At 48.7% G+C, this 10,249-nt stretch overlaps 2 pseudogenes; both read right to left on the bottom strand.

Moving 5' to 3' along the window:
- Positions 1–5,460: 5,460 nt before the first annotated feature.
- Positions 5,461–6,583, bottom strand: LOC126962241 (uncharacterized; annotated as a pseudogene).
- Positions 6,584–7,106: 523 nt separating this feature from the next.
- On the bottom strand, positions 7,107–9,151 carry LOC126962240 (dual specificity protein phosphatase 8-like; annotated as a pseudogene).
- Positions 9,152–10,249: the final 1,098 nt, after the last annotated feature.

Genomic DNA, 10,249 nt, shown 5'->3' with positions numbered 1-10,249 from the left:
AACAGGAATCACTGACTGCACTACTACTGACGGCTACAGTAAGATCTCTGATAAAAACATGTTAAGTGATGCTTACTCAAATCTGTAAAGGTGCAGAAATACTCCTCTCAAACATAGTAAAAATAAAAACAACCTAATTATCTTGTACATCAATTAAATGAACTATGGTATACCTATGCAAAGTACTAAACAGCCATTAGAAAGGGTAACTTATATCCATGTAAATTACTTGGAATTATCACGAACATACATATGGAAAAAGGCAGGTTTCATACAGCATGTATAACATGTTCCCACTTACAATTTTCTTTCTCTTCCCCTTTCTCTCTGCCCCCATATATATATTGTTTGTAACTTTCTATATTACTTCAATTGTACAATACAAACTCATCTTTACAAAAAGAAAAACACAACTTTAAAAATGGTTAAACTATTAGGCTGGGCACTGTGGCTCACGCCTGTAATCCCAGCACTTAGGGAGGGTGAGGAGGCCAGATCACGAGGTCAGGAGTTCGAGACCAGCCCGACCAACATGGTGAAACCCTGTCTCTACTAAAAATACAAAAATTAACTGGGCATGGTGGCAAGTGCCTGTAATCCCAGTTACTCAGGAGGCTAAGGCAGGAGAATCACTTGAACTCTGGAGGCAGAGGTTGCAGTGAGCCGAGATCATGCCACTGCACTCCAGCCTGGGTGATAGAGCAAGACCCTGTCTCAAAGAAAAAGGTTAAACTATTATGTCCCCCCATAAAATAATTAAAGTTCTTTCTAAGGGCTGTACCCAATTCTTACTATGAATTTTACTTTTTCATTGACAGAATCGGTATATTGTAATGTTTTTTCTTTAACTCAGGGGCCCAAGGCCTAGATAATCAACTTCTTTGAACAAGTTGTGATGTAATGGATACAGGGCTGGTATAAGACAACTTTGAAATGGTCAAGGATTGCTTTTTATACCCTAACCTTCTCCACCTCCCACCTAATCTGTAACTCTAAGTCTTAGCACCCTTTCCCTTAGTCACCTTAAAAATCTCATGAAGTCAACAACGACAACAAAAGACTTAAAAAAAAGAATCTCATGAAGTCTAACCTACCCAAACCTATCCTTCATGAGAAGTCTAACCCCACACAGCACTTGGAAAGATTAATGCCATATTCTAGCCTCATCCACTGATAAAAGGGCTCTCTGGTGCTCTCCAGCTCCTATTTGCTCACTTTCCATTCCTTTAGTGACATAACTCTGCTGGAGGTCAGTACAACTTTGTTTAATCACTCCTTTTCTCCCAATGTACAAGTGACAAATTGGTCCTGAATCTTTCTACAGGTATCTACAAAGGTATTATGCTTGCTTTAGGATTCAATAAGCTTGTTACCTCAAACAACAATTCCAACTAGGCCAGGGCAGTGGCTTATGCCTATAATCCCAGCACTTTGGGAGGCTGAGGGAGAAGGATGGCTTGAGCCCAGGAATTTGAGACAAGCCTGGGCAACATAGTGAGATCCCATCTTGATTAAACAGTATATTTAAAAAACAAAAAACTGGCTGGGCGTAGTGGCTCACGCCTATAATCTCAGCACTTTGAGAGGCCAAGGTGGGCAGATCATGAGGTCAAGAGATTGAGACCATCCTGGCCGACATGGTGAAAACCCGTCTCTACTAAAAGTACAAAAATTAGCTGGGTGTGGTGGCGTACGCCTGTAGTCCCAGCTATTCGGGAGGCTGAGGCAGGAGAATTGCTTGAACCAGGGAGGTGGATGTTGGCAGTGAGCCGAGATCACACCACTGCACTCCAGCCTGGCGAAAGAGTGAGACTGTCTGAAAAACAAAAAAAACTAAAAAAAAACAAAAAACAATTCCAACTGGAGAAAGGCTCTGGCAAGTGGCAAGTCTGAAGCACAGTTTGTAAATCAGAAACATATAATGATAAAATCCTTCTTAAAAGCAGTCTATACATGCTAAACATGAAATAGCTTCACCCACCCAAAACAAAAATCACAAGTCTATTAATTATTAGGCTTATTAGTTTTCTACTCCATACAAAACTAATGTATAGGGATGCACAGATTACAAGTAGTTCCTGAATAACATATACATCATTTATTTTTTAATTTTTATTTTTTGAGATGGAGTTCCACTCTTGTTGCCCAGGCTGGAGTACAATGGCATGATGTCAGCTCACTGCAACCTCCGCCTTTCAGGTTCAAGCAATTCTCCTCCCTCAGCCTCCTGAGTAGCTGGGATTATAGGTGTCTGCCACCATGCCTGGCTAATTTTTTCTATTTTTAGTAGAGATGGGGTTTCACCATGTTGGCCAGGCTGGTCTCGAACTCCTGACCTCAGGTAATCCACCCACCTCAGCCTCCCAAAGTGCTGGGATTACAGGCATGAGCCACTGCGCCCGGCCTAACAGGTAATTCTTATATAGAGAATGGGTCTGAGGCAGAAGTTCATCTTTTTTAAAAAAGCAACGTTTCTAACAGCATGTGACGAGAGTAGGAGATGAAAGGGTAATTTCGGTACACAGAGATATAAGGGGATGAGAAGGGAGGAGACATCAGGGTCCTGCAGAGCTTTACACAGGTGATACTTACACTCACACAAGAGAGTGAACACTGACCTTTCAAAAGCTTTTCCAAAAACAGAAGAGGAAGGAACACTCCTCAACTCATTCCATGAGGCTAGAATTGTCCTGATACAAACACTAGACAAAGACATCATAAGAAAACCATAGATCAATGTCACTTACAATAGTATTAAAAAGAATACTTAGTCATAAGAATTCTACAGTGAGAACTACAAAACATCATTGAAGAAATCAGAGTCCTAAATAAATGGAAAGACATCTCATATTCAGCATTGGAAGGCTTAATATGGTTAAGACGGCAATACTGGTTGAGTGCAGTGGCTCATGCCTATAATCCCAGAATTTGGGGAAGCTGAGGTGGGAAGACTGCTTGAGCTCAGGAGTTTGAGACCAGTCTGGGGTACACGATGAGACCTTGTCTCTACAGAAAATTAAAAAATTAGCCAGGCGCAGTTGCGCATGCCTGTGGTTCTAGCTACTTGGGAGGGTGAGGTGAGAGGATTGCTTGAGCCCAGGAGGTCAAGGTTGCAGTGACTGCTGCCTGGTACTCCAGCCTGGGTGAAAGGGGAGGGTAGGGAAGACGGCAATACTCCACAAATTGGTGTACAGATTCAATGCAATTCCTATCAAAATCCCAGCCTCTTTTTTTTTTTTCGTTTTGTTTTGCAGAAATTTACAAGCTGATGCTAAACACACATGTGACAGGATCAGGGCTCAGGCTCAGATCTGACCCTCAATCTGACACTCTCTGTGGAAAGGGCAGTCAGGAAATAACAGATAAATAACATCAAACTTGAAGGTTTGCCTAGGAGTGAGAGAAAAAACTCCCTTTGCCTACCTCCTAGGCTTCAATGCTGTCTGGGCCCAGATGTCAGTTTAGCTGCATCCTGGGTCAATGAGGCTTTTGCGCATTAAGCAAATAAATCAAATTACTAGAGTTTAAGCTGTGTTTTCTTTCAGTATTCCAAGGAATCACTTTTTGACCTTTGGAATTATTAGGTACTTGTCAATTCTGATACAATTAAGCTGGAGATATTGCAGATATGGGCGATAAATATGACTGAAAAAAGTCTGAAACCATTCAAGATTGTTAAGTGTGTTTGAGATTTAGGTGAAGAGGAAAGACCTTATAAAAATTATGAAGGCTATTAACAGGCTGAATATAACTTCGATTTGCCACATCTCAGAATCAGTAGGTATTCCTGTAAAAGTGTGAGGGAGGTAGTTTAACTCATGTTAACTTATGTTAACAGGCTCCGTGCAATGATGCACAAGTTCACAGTAGTGCTGGGGATGTGGCACGTCAAAGGCCCAAATGCCTTTATTATGAAAGATAGGCCAAATCTAGTCAAGTTTTAGAGTTACCTATACTTACTGTATTTCTATATTAGGTTATTTCACGACATTCATTTCATGACATTTTTTACCTAAAAATGAATCTGAATAGCTATCTTTTCTTTCTTCTTGAGATGTGGTCTAATTTTGTTGCTCAGGCCAGAGTGCAGTGGCACGATCACAGCTCACTGCAGCCTTGACCTCCCAGGCTTAAGTGATCCTCCCATCTTAGTAGTTGGGACCACAGGCATGCAATATCACGCTTGGATAATGTTTTCATTTTTTTTAGAGATGGGGTCTTGCTATATTGCCCAGGGTGGTCTCGAACTTCCAGGCTCCCATCCTCCCGCTTCAGCCTCCAAAAATGCTGGGATTACAAGCACAAGCCACCATGCCCAGCCTTTATAGTTTAATTTCATAGGAACTTGTCCATGGTAGAGGAAATGCTGATAAAGGAAAGTAGAGAAAAATATACTTTATTTCCTATTTAAGTCGTCCTTATTTTGTTTAACTATACTGATACTGATAGGGCATTCTATTATTAAGTAACTATTAACATTCTATTAACTATACTGATAGGGCAAGCATTCTATTAAGTAATTATGTATATTCTATTGAAACAAATTAGAAGCCTTCTAGATAAAAAATATATATAGAAAGGTTTAAACTGCTTGAAAATTAAAGGATAAATGACAAATATTTACATATCATAGAAAAGAATACTCAGATCGTACACAAAGAACATATAAACACAGATAATAGTAAGATACAAAAACATCAAGCAAACGAAGATTAGTATCTTCAGAAATGTTGTATGTTTAGCAAAAGCTCCTATAACAAATAGTAGGAGGCCGGGCATTGTGGTTCATGCCTGCAATCCCAGCACTTTGGGAGTCTGAGATGGGTGGATCACCTGAGGTCAGGAGTTCAAGACCAGCCTGACCAACATGGCAAAACTCTATTTCTACTAAAAATACGAAAATCAGCTGGGCATGATGGCACACGCCTGCAGTCTCAGCTACTTGGGAGGCTGAGACAAGAGAATTGCTTGAAGCCGGGAGGCGGAGGTTGCAGTAAGCCGAGACTGCACCATTGCACTCCAGCCTGGGTGACAGAGCAAGACTCTGTCTCAAAAAAACAATAAAAACAACAACAACAAAAAACAAGTATCACTTTCATACTTACGGTATAGTTCTTGGGATTGATCTTAACACCAGCTTTAGCACCCCCAAATGGCACATCTGAAAGAGAAGACTGATGGTTGCTATTCCATATAAAGTTTACAAAAGTAAAATGACAGAAAGCACCACACAATTTTAGAAAAACGTGATGCTTTAAGCTTGAATTTCTGAAAGTTCAAGAAATAAACCTACCATCGTTTTCTAAACTGTACGTTAAACAACATTTTATTGAACAGGAATTGTTCAATAACATTGGCTAGCCAAGTTCATATATATATATATATATATTTTACATAATAATAATTAAGCAATAATAATAAATACTTCAACCTTTAATCCATAGATTGCAAATACAACAATGATAGCTTATTTTGTTGGGGAACAGGAGTGGGTTGGGACAGAGGGAAAGGGAACAGGACTTTTGCTGAAAGGAGGGATGATAGGAACACAGGGCTGTGAGTGAAAAGAACAACAAATAGAAGAAACCACAGAGAGGGCGGCTGGCCGGGCCAGGGCGGGCGCCTCCCTGGCCCTGCTCCTGGACTCAGGTCTGGGTCCTGCCTGGGTGCCCCTCCTGCCAAGGCCCTGGCCTCTTCCCAGGGTGGCTGGCTCAGTCCTAGACCCTAGGACATCTGAAGGGCAGGGGTCCCAACGGCCCGAGAGGGTATGGGGCAGGGGCAGCAGGCTGACCCACCTGGGCCCAAAAGCCACCATTTGGGGGCTGGCATGCTGCCTAGAGAGAGCTGCCCTGGGAAAGGGGCGCACAAGAGTTTCTCTCCTGAGGGGCCCCCATGCGGGTCGGGGCAAACAAGCGGGCTTTATCTGCCTTGAGGCAGCGCTCCCTAAGTGAAGCAGGTCTACCCCAGAAGCACAGGGGCTTGGTTGGCACCTGAACTCCCTGTGCGAGGCAGCACCTGCTCATGGAGCCCCTCAGCCTGCAGGTGCACACCTGATTTCCAAGTCCTGCCTGGGGCCTTGCTAGGTGGGGGACAGACCTGGAATAGGACCCTAAGCCCACCGCCTCCTCATACCTGGCGGTCCAGGGCTCCCTGCCCAATGGAGCCAGCACTGGCTAGCCAGGCCCCTCCTGCCTGACCCCATGAGGCCAAGCTCCTCTCCTGCAGTAGTGCCGCCCTGCCCGGCAGGCAGCTCTGGGGGCATGGGCAAAGGAGAAGGGAGGGCCGCAGCCCTCTGGGAATGGCCTTTCTGAGCCACTCAGTGGCTGGACTGGGGCTCTGGCAGGAGTGGGGGGCATTAACACCCCATCCTCCCCTGGGCTCTACCTCATCTGATGCTCCAGAAGCCCCTGCCCCAGACCCCTACACACTCTGTTCTATACCTCAGCCCCTCTGAACACCCTGGCACCATGGGGCCCAATGCCTGTCCTTCCCCGAGAGGGAACAGCTCTGGAGCAACGGGCAGCGGGGTGCCCTCCCTGCCATCAAGATTTGGTGCTTGGAGCTGGTAGAGGGCTGGTCGCATCTCTCTGGGGCACACCAGTTCCTGCTTCCCCAACCTATGGCTTTGGTGCAGAGCCCCAAAGGAGAGAGCAGGGGAAGTGGGTGGCGGAAGAAGGGGGGATCTGCGGCTCAGTTTGTGGCAAATACGTTTTTGTGTGTTTTTTTTTTTTCCTTTTTTTACCTTGTTCTTGTGTAAAAAGTGCACGAAAGCTCGGCAGCCTATGCAAACATCAGCAGTGTTTCCAGGGGCGGGGGAACTGGGAGGGGCCCCAGGCCTGGCACCCAGCTTGCGACTGAAGGTGGCCTTGTATTGCTTAGAAACGTGTGTTTCAGTTTAAATACCAGACAGTAAAAGTAGAGCTCGAGGACCACCTGCACTGTTGCCAAATCATTGCCAGAATGAACAGCTTAAACAAATAAACAATAGAAATATTTACTTCTCGATAAAAACCACAGTGAAACCGTTTACCTTTCTTTGCATTATATATAATAAATATTTGTAACGGGCCCGGCTGCGGGCGGCGGAGCCGAGGGCAGCGGAGGGGTCAGGACACCTCGATGACCTCCACGCTGCCCGAGAAGCTCGCCTGCTTGCCCAGGGCAGCCAGCTCCTCGCTGCGCGCGCGCGCCCCTCCATGATGCCCTCCTCTAACTCCATCTGGCAGCTGCGGCACTTGAACTGCCGGGACCAGCTCGTCGGGCCAACCGGTCAGAGCGTCCGGGGCTCGGTCCTCCCTGCCTCCCGCGGCGGCAGCGACCTGCCCTGGTCCCGGGGCGCCTGCCCTGCCTAAGGGCGCAAACAGCACTCTGCCTGCTCCCTGCGCGCCCTCGGGGCTGAAGCACCAGGGCCTGTCGGGCGACTGCTTGCCCGGGGAGTCGAGGGGTGGCGTCCAGGCTTCGGGGCCCGCCAGCTGGCCAGGGCCGGGCAGCCTGGATGCAGACAGGGCCTAGAGGCCGTGCAGCGGAGTCTGCCGGGCCTCATTGCTGAAGTTCAGGCCCAGGCTGTGCGCTGGGGAGCGCGGACGGAAGGGACAGCCGACTGGGAACTGGGGCCTGGGGCCGCCCCGGCTGGGCAAGGGCAGGCCCAGCGCGGCCTCGACGGGCTGTGCAGCTTCCAGAGTTTCGGGGCCTCGCCGGGGTCGGGGGACCAGCCTGGGGGTGTTCGCTAACTTGATGTACAGCGAGAAGGAGCGCTTGAAGCTGTTGGTATCCTGTAGGCGGTCTGAGAAGAGGTGCAGGCCACGCAGGCCCTGCTGCAGCGTGCTGGTGGCTGGGGGCGTGGGGGCTCTCCGCCTGCGCTCGGGCAGCCCTCCCTGGGAGACGCACTCCTGGTGGCAGCGCTCTCTGAGGTAGGTGGTGGCAGCCGTGGCAGCGGGGTCCCCGGCCGCAGGGCTGGGCGGAGGCTCCGGCGTCCCTGAGGGGGTGCCCTCATCGTCCCGGGGGGCGGCCAGCAGCTTCAGGCTGCGCTCCTACTCCAGCAGCTGGCCCAGGAAGTTGAAGCTGGGCGAGACGGACGGACGCCGGTACTTCATGAACCTGTAGGCGTCGTTGGCGGACATGCCCATGGTCTTCATGATATAGGCGATGGCGATGGTTGCACAGTGGCAGATGCCGACCAGACAGTGGACGATGACTTGGCAGCTGGACAGCTTGGGTTTATAGATGAAGTCGACAGACTTGTCCAGCCAGGGCAGCAGCTTTTCATAGTAGTTGTCGTTGATGGGAACCCGCATGCAGCGGCTCTGGTAGATGAAGTCAGGCTTGGGGCAGGAGTTGCTGGCATTGAGGACGTAGCTTATTCCATTCTGCGTCATCAGATCCTTGTTCAGGACGTCTTTCGGTGAGCCCAGGTAGAGGTGAGGCAGGATGTAGGTCAGGCCCACGCTGGGCAGGGGCAGGCAGGGATGGAGAGGCTCATGGGTAGCAGGGCAGCAGGCTTGCCCTGGCAGAGGCCAGGGAAGCAGGAGGAGAAGGTGGCGAAGCCCCCTGCGAGGATGGCCACGCTGCCCGAAGCAGCCGTCCAGCTTGCTCAGCAGGATGGAGAGGAAGCTGTATGCAGCCAGCACGCTGGCGTCCCCTGTGCTCTGGTCATAGACCACCACGTCCTGTGGCTTTGTGGCCTCCACCTGGCTGCGTGTGGCCGGCTGGATGAACTCCACAGTGGTCACCTTGCCCTTCTGCAGCCGCCACTTCACCAGCTCGGAGCAGCAGATGTTGACGGAGCTGAGCACATGCCAGCTGTTGTACTCCAGTAAGGAGCGGCTATCGATGACCAGGCCCCCCCAGGCCCGCCCCGCAGCAGGCTGGCCAGCTTCTTGGCGTCCATCACCTTCCTCGGGAGCTGGTCTCCGGCTATGGTGGGCCAATGGGTGGTGGGGAGGGTGACCCCTGAAATGAGAAGGGGCTGTTCGGATGGCGCAAGTGTGGCCCTGCGCTGGGAGTAACCTAGCACAGGTGCCGGACCTCGTTCGCGCTCCCCTCGGGGGCGCCCTGGGGGAACCGCGCTGCGCTCAGGGCGCCAGCTCGGCTGCGCAGTCCATGGGCCCTTTGGCGGGGGCCCGTGCAGCCGGGGCAGGGGCGGGGGTCTCATATATAATCAGTGGTCTTTACAACTTCTAAAAGATAATAGGTTATTTACTATCCTTCTACTATAATTTGGTCTTATTTACAGAATGTGTTAAGGAATTGAAAACAAAGATCTAGACTTAAAATGCACTTAGCTCCTATTTTAAAAAATCCCCCACGTAAAAAAAGGCTAAATTTTAATTTAGACTAATTGAAAAATGATGCAGGTCTTAAAGAGTACGACTTAAAAAAAATCAGTTCTGATAAGGTATATTTCTATAGCATCTTAACAGTAACCATATGTGTAAACACATTTCCCCAGAGTTCTCATAAGAAAGGCGATCACTTACCAACCACTGCACACTTGTATGTGATCAGAGAAGCCAAAGTTTTTACTTCATCTACACTCACATCAGTGCTGTAACGGATACCTGGTGGTGGTTTTTAAAAAAATGTGTTGGGGTGGGTGAGAAAGAAGGGGAACAAACTTCAGTAAGTTTCAAAAAAGAAAGCTACAAATTGAAAATATGCCCTTCTTACATTTTACACCCAAGCTATGTCCAAAAACACTTGAAGCAGCTCATATGTTAGAACACCATGAAAAATGAATATAAAACGTTTAAAAAAGCTGCTAACAGTAATTATGATTTGACACGACAAAAATCACTCTGCAATTAATTTTTTTTTACACTTTCCAGAAGGCTTTTTTATGTTTCTTTTACCTTTTGGTTTGGGTGACTCCGGGGTGGCCAGGACCAAGTGTGTCTCCTTCTGGCTTTTTGCACCGCACCAAGTAACCCGCGCCAGGCCGCACAGCTGCCCTGGCCTTTCGGAAGGACTAAGGCGAGCACGGTATACGCTGCTCCGGAGTCCCACCGCGGGAGTTGAGGCAGCGGGTTCCAAGGGCGGGATGGGGCGGAATCGTGAGGGATGCGGACCGGGTGGAACGCACCGCGCAGACGGCGCCTACGCCCGCACTCAGCTGTTGACGAGTCTTTCTTCCAGCTCTCCACTGAAAGCCGTCCAGGCGCCGGTCTCTTTTTTCTGCCTTTTTGTTTCCCTCCGGAGAGTCGGAGCGACGGTGAATTTCCGTTTCCGGCGGTGTCCAAGTGGACCTGATGGG

Source organism: Macaca thibetana, chromosome 9, assembly GCF_024542745.1.
Source record: "Macaca thibetana thibetana isolate TM-01 chromosome 9, ASM2454274v1, whole genome shotgun sequence".
NCBI classification, from domain to species: domain Eukaryota; kingdom Metazoa; phylum Chordata; class Mammalia; order Primates; family Cercopithecidae; genus Macaca; species Macaca thibetana.
This window is presented reverse-complemented; position numbering and strand designations above follow the sequence as displayed.